The sequence below is a fragment of the Pseudorca crassidens genome, chromosome 10 (assembly GCF_039906515.1).
Source record: "Pseudorca crassidens isolate mPseCra1 chromosome 10, mPseCra1.hap1, whole genome shotgun sequence".
Classification (NCBI taxonomy): Eukaryota; Metazoa; Chordata; class Mammalia; order Artiodactyla; family Delphinidae; genus Pseudorca; species Pseudorca crassidens.
This window is the reverse complement of record NC_090305.1, coordinates 107,229,310-107,235,473: the sequence shown is the minus strand read 5'-3', so window position 1 is coordinate 107,235,473 and position 6,164 is coordinate 107,229,310. Positions and strand designations below refer to the sequence as shown.

General features: G+C 47.8%; 1 protein-coding gene across 1 annotated transcript in view; it reads left to right on the top strand.

The window, feature by feature from the left end:
* Window positions 1–1,371: 1,371 nt before the first annotated feature.
* Window positions 1,372–6,164, top strand: part of ALDH1L1 (aldehyde dehydrogenase 1 family member L1) — a 79,251-nt gene continuing 74,458 nt past the window's right edge. The window contains exon 1 of the mRNA XM_067755734.1: window positions 1,372–1,510. The gene's annotated coding sequence lies outside the window, so the exon portion shown is untranslated. The remainder of the gene's footprint in view (window positions 1,511–6,164) is intronic.

Below are 6,164 nucleotides of genomic sequence, written 5' to 3'. Positions count from 1 at the left end.
ACATGCTTTACAGAGTTTAACTAAGAGAAATTGGTGAAGGGATGATTTGCAGAGGGGAGGGCTGAGTCGGGGGGGGCTGTTGGCCGTCTACTCGGGAGCCGGGCAGGCGTGTGGTTCCTGGACCCACCATGGCTGCAGCTGCAGAAGGGGCAGGTCCAGGAGGGGACGGTGGCCGCAGAGGACAGAGCTACACTACGGGAAGGTGGGGGAAAGCGGCACTAATACCCTATCCCTGCCCTCCTGCCGCCTGCCCCCATCGGCCCAACCCCCTGGAAGCCTGGAGGATCTGCCTGTAGCGCACGGGGCGGAAAGGGCTGGAGAAGCAGAGGGCTCGCTTCTCCTTGGGGATCAGGGCGAGGTTTCCAAGGCAGGGTTACTGAAGGCGGCACAGGCATCGTCTTCTGGGAAGAGGGGGGGCTCTCCCGAGGAACTCCCTTCTATTTTTTTTTTTTTTTTTTTGCGGTACGCGGGCCTCTCACTGCTGTGGCCTCTCCCGTTGCGGAGCACAGGCTCCGGACGCACAGGCTCAGCGGCCATGGCTGACGGGCCCAGCTGCTCTGCGGCATGTGGGATCCTCCCGCACCGGGGCACGAACCCGTGTCCCCTGCATCGGCAGGCGGACTCTCAACCACTGCGCCACCAGGGAAGCCCAAGGAACTCCCTTCTTTAATCGTCCTTCACGGGCACCCGCAGGTGCACCTGGATGCTGAGGTACCGCGACGAGCCCGCCGGGAGGAGGGGCTCCCGGACGCAGGCCCGCCGCCATCTTGGACGTGGCCGTTCCGGTTCCGGCGCCTCCGGTTTTCCCGTCCTCCTGGCGCCGCCGACAGCCCGCGTGCCCTCAGGGATGGCGGGGAGCTCGCGCTGACTGCCTTGGTGACAACCCCCTGCCTTGTCACTGCGCCTCGTTCTCAAGGGGCCGGCAGGCGGTCGCTGGGCTGAGAATCAGGGTGTCCGTGGCCAGCCGAGGGAGCCCCGGGGGTCACCCGGCCGTCGCCGCGTTTTCTTGTACCCCTGGGTCGTCATGTGGAGCTTGATGGCCTCACTTCTCGAAGAGACGAAACTCACCGGGCAGACTGAGGACACACGGACCAGAGAGCCAGAGCCGGCGAATAACTGAGGGCCCTGGAAGCCGGAGCGCCCGTTGGACGCCGCCCAGGCCTGTTGAGTCAGGCCTGCCCAGCAGAGGCCTTCCCAGCAGAGGCTGCCGCTCCTCTGTTTGACCGTGGATGTTACCATAGCAACAGCGGAAGCGTTTGCTGGGGCGCAAGCCCCCCTGGACCAGCCAGCAGGGAATCAGGAGCAATGCGGGGGTTGAGTGTCTTGTGGGCCAGAGAGTCCAGTGAAGGTTTGCTTTCTGAAGTCGGAACCGGGCTCTCCAGTTACCCAGGCCACCGTCGAGGGCGTTCCCGCCAGGCTCACCCGGGCACCTACAGGGGCGACCACGCCTGCGGCCACCAGCCCAGCTCTCCTCCTGCCCCGAAGAGTGGCTCTGCGTCCGGGCGGAGTGGTGAGTGAATTTAAAACCCTGAGTGTAGCGTGGGTCGGGTGCACACCGCCGACAGCCCCACGTCCACTGGAGCTTTCTTAGAGGCAGTTTGCGGCCTGGGTGCCCCTGTGCTGCCCAGGACCACATACCCCTCGGGGGCGCACCCTGTGTGGGGTTCTCCTTAGTCACCTTCGGGCTAGTGATGGTGCCCTGACATCCAGGGCACTGACTGCGTGGGCCGGACACCTTCCAGGCTCGGTGTGATCACGTTCCCAGGGCCAAGAAGCAGCCCATGTACCCAGGCTCCAGATGGGAAGATTGGTTGGGCCCCCAGAAAACGGGGATTCAACTAACGCACGTGCCTTTGTTGGGGTGGGAGTGGTAATGGGGGCAACCTTGATGTCCCTGGGCAGGAGCACAGATGTGGAGGAATTAAACTGGAGTTTGGTGAAGTTCCCAGTTGTCAGTGGGGTCCCCTGTTGGTCCAGGGGCCAATCTTCATTCCTGGTTTGAGGCTGACGGCAGACCCAGCAGTCCATAAAATTCCAGCCCTGTTGGGTGTCTCGTGTGATGTTCCAGAAAACTTTAACCTGCCAGGGAGAGATGACAGGAAAGGCCATGAGAAGAATCGACCCTTGCATTCTAGTTGGGGACGGCGTTAGTTGTCTTTAGGATGTCTTCAGAACCTTGGGGTCAGAAAGAGGCTCCCATATAAATTCTGGCCAAGGGGAGTCAGACACAGCTCAGGGTCCAGAGCCCGTTTGACCCGAGGGTGTTGCATCTGTAAGGTTATTCCCTGTAAAAATTCCTTTGTGTCAACAGAGGATCTAAGGAGACCTAGAGATCACAGTGTCGCAGCTGCTTTGAGAATGACTGGAGGTGTCCTTGGGTCTGATACAGCTCAGAAAATTTAAGTTTTCAGTTCTTTGTCTGAAGTCTTGCCCACAATGGCCATCCAGCTCTGTTTAGGATGCCCAAAGCTCAGTTACTATATTTTGATTTCTAAATGTATTTTTCCTTAATAATTAAAGGAGGTGTACAATGCATATTCAATAGGCCACAAAAGCAGGCTGTTCTAGTTAAGTTAAATCATATATAAATCACATATAACGCATACCTCAATATGTGAAAGCTTTCTCTATCATTTTCCCTTTTTGTTTGTAATTCCTTTAATAAATCAAAATATTTTACCCTCTGTCCAGGGTGGTTTCTGCCTGCCCTTGACCCATAACGTCCCTCGGTGGTAGGCCTGCCTTTTGTTTATTCGTTTGAGTAGCTATTCTCGTTGGGGAGAAGTAGTCAGATATCATGGACAAGCTCAGAGGCACGTTGATGGGAGAAACATTTTATAGGCTATGCATTTTATCATAGGAAATTGTCACACACACATTGTACGCGTGGGCTTAGCAGCAAGCAGTGTGACGTGTCATGGTAGTTATACTCTGGGACAACTAAAGAATTTCCTTTTCTTCCTAAGTGTTAGGGGCAACAGTACCGTTAACACAAAAGCTTTCAATTCTGACAGGGCCTGGACGCAGGTCATGGGGCATTTGATCTTCATGTGAGGATAGATCACTGTGATAAGCTTCAGAAACAAACTTAGAGTGTCTTTTTAATAATTCAGCTAAACTTTACAATTATGTAACATAACAGGGAAGTATCTGGCAGGTGAGTCTTAGACTGTAAATGCAGACCTCAGTTAACAGAACGAGAATTTAAAACCCACTGAAACATAATCTTTTTATCTCTAAAATTACCCTCATTTCTACCAAATATAGCCAAAATAAGGCTAATTTATTTGCAAAATAAGTCTGGTTGCAATAAACTTGGTCTGATGATTCCCATAAGTGTAGTTGATCATACACATTCTTTAAAAATTGGCTTTGCTGGAACTTTTTATAAGGAATCTCAGATTGAATTTTTAAAAGACCTGTCAAGGCCAGGAAAGCCATGCCAAGGGCTTGCTACCAGATTCTTCCTACCATAACTATAGAGCTGGATGAGTTCCTCTTTTCTTGAGATTCCCAAAATACCTTGAGATTCTTGTACCTGTCAAGAGATGGCTTTCTTTATTTACCTGATAAGGTTGCTGGGAACTTAAGAGCTTCCAGTCTCTGGAGGGATCAGGTAGAGAGAAAAGGTAAATGTTTCAATTCTGCTTATGAAGGTGTAATTTACCAAATTGCTCTAAGTCAGTACTTAGCTTGAGGGGAAGGATTTCCTTATATCTGGAAAACACAGATTAAAAGCCAGTAATGTTTCAGACAGAGCCCGTAAAAATTATAACCATATTCACCAGTTCATTCAGTCTTATGTAACTACTCCTTGATCTCTTATTAACAGTTTTATGAAGCCGTCAAGATTTCAATTAGAATTCTTTAATTTTTTACCCAGTTCAGTGATATGATCTAAAAGTTATCAGAAACCTATAGTTGTCAAAAGTCTTTTCTATGAATTTTCTTGAAGATAAAGCATGTTTGTAAAAGTATCAGAGTGAAACAATAACGGTTTATGAATGACAAAAGACTTTTTAAAAGCCTGATTAAAGATCTGATTATAACGCACTTGACAGTGCTATAACACACAAATTTTAAGGTAATAACTAGAATCGTGACTGATAACATTATACCAGAGCATATTCAAGTTTTAGGACCTTTATATAACATTTTTTCTGGAATAGTTACATTAATGACACTTACCAATACAGTACAACCTAAGAATGTTTGTCACCATTCATCTGACAATGTCATTTCACATACCAAGCAATCCTAATTAGTTTCGTAGCTCTTTCTGAGATGGCTCTTTCTGAGATGGCTCGGGGCCCTTTGGAAAACTCCGAGCTAGCTAGAGAAAGAAACTTACAATCTGTGGTCAAGAGCAGCTCAGTATTGCAGGAAACTTTGTTCTCCTAACAGAGGGCAAATCAAACTTCAGTCTTGCACCAGCTTACTTTTAACCATAAAGTTCGCTTAATTAAATTCACTCTACTCTTAGCCAATCCTGATCACACACAAAACTCTCTTTTCCAAGGTTCCTTTCCCATGCACCTTCTTCAAGTTTTATCTGTATTAGTTTAGAAATATCAAGCTTCAAGACATAATCATCCTCTTTCACACTTTCCTGGCTTCTGTGAGTCATTCTCGCGAATTATCGAAGCTGAAGGTGTCATAGGAACGCCTGAATTTGGAGCCAGCCAATCAGAAGCGTGGTGGCTTGCGGAAGCCCAGAGACTTCCGGCTGGCGTCTGAAGTGGGGGCAGCCTTGGAGTCTGACACTAACCCCAGGTGTTTAGAGTCAAGCCTGAACTGCAGTACACTCAGCTGAGTTGCCACCAGATTAATGGCTGAATAGTGTTCCATTGTATGGATGTCACAATGTTTATTCACTCATAGGTTGATGGACCGTTGCGCTGTCTGCACGGTTTTTTTGGGCTATGGAAAATAGTGCTGCTAGAACATGTGTTTATCTGTTTTCAGTTCTCTGGGTAAATACCTAGAAGTGGAGTTGCTGAGTCATAGTTACTCTATGTTTAACTTTTTGAGGAGCTGCTACACACACGTCCATAGTAGCTGAATTATTTCCCATTCCCACCAGCAACGTACGGGTTCCCATTTTTTCACATTCTTGCTATTCTTGCCTGTTCGGGCTGCTATAAACAACGTAGGATATAAACAACGGGGATTTATTTCTTTCAGTTCCGGAGGCTGGACGTCTGAGATCAGGGTGCCAGCATGGTCTGGTGAGGGCCTTCTTTCTGGTCCATAGCTGGTGCTTTTTCACTGTGTCCTCACAGGGTGGAAGGGGTGAGGGGGCTCCATGGGGTCCCTGTATAATGGCACTAATCACATTCCTGAGGCTCCACCTTCATGACCTAAGTACCTCCCAAAGGCCCCGCATCCTAATACCATTACATCAGGAATGAGAATTTCAATCTATGAATTTCGTGGGGACATAAACATTCAGACCATAGCACTTGCCAGTGTTCGTCATTCTGCTTGTTGGCTTGTCTGTTTTTCTTTTAATTATAGCCATCCTGTTGGGTGTGAACTGGTATATTGTGGCTTTGGTTTGCGTTTCCCTAGTGACTAATGATCTGGAACGTATTTTCAAGTGCCTTTTGGCCATTTATACATCTTCTTTGGAAAAACATCTGTTCAAGTTCTTTGCCCATTTTTAAATGGGTTTGTTTGTGTTTTTGTTTGTTGAGTTTTAAAAGTTCTTTATATCTTCTAGATAGTAGGCCTTATCGGATATGTGATTTGCAGATATTTTCTCCCATTGTGTAGATTGCTTTTGCACTTTCTTGAGAATGGCCTTTGATGCCCATAAGTTTTAATTTTGATGAAATCCAGTTTACCTATTTTTTTCTTTTGTTACTTGTGCTTTTTTTTTTTAAATCAGGAAGGTTTTTGTATTTATCGTAGAACTTATTTTTTTTTAACATCTTTATTGGAGTATAATTGCTTTACAATGGTGTGTTAGTTTCTGCTTTGTAACAAAGTGAATCAGTTATACATATACGTATGTTCCCATATCTTCCCTCTTGCGTCTCCCTCCCTCCCACCCTCCCTATCCCACCCCTCTAGGTGGTCACAAACCACCTAGCTGATCTCCCTGTGCTGTGCGGCTGCTTCCCACTAGCTATCTGTTTTACATTTGGTAGTGAATATATGTC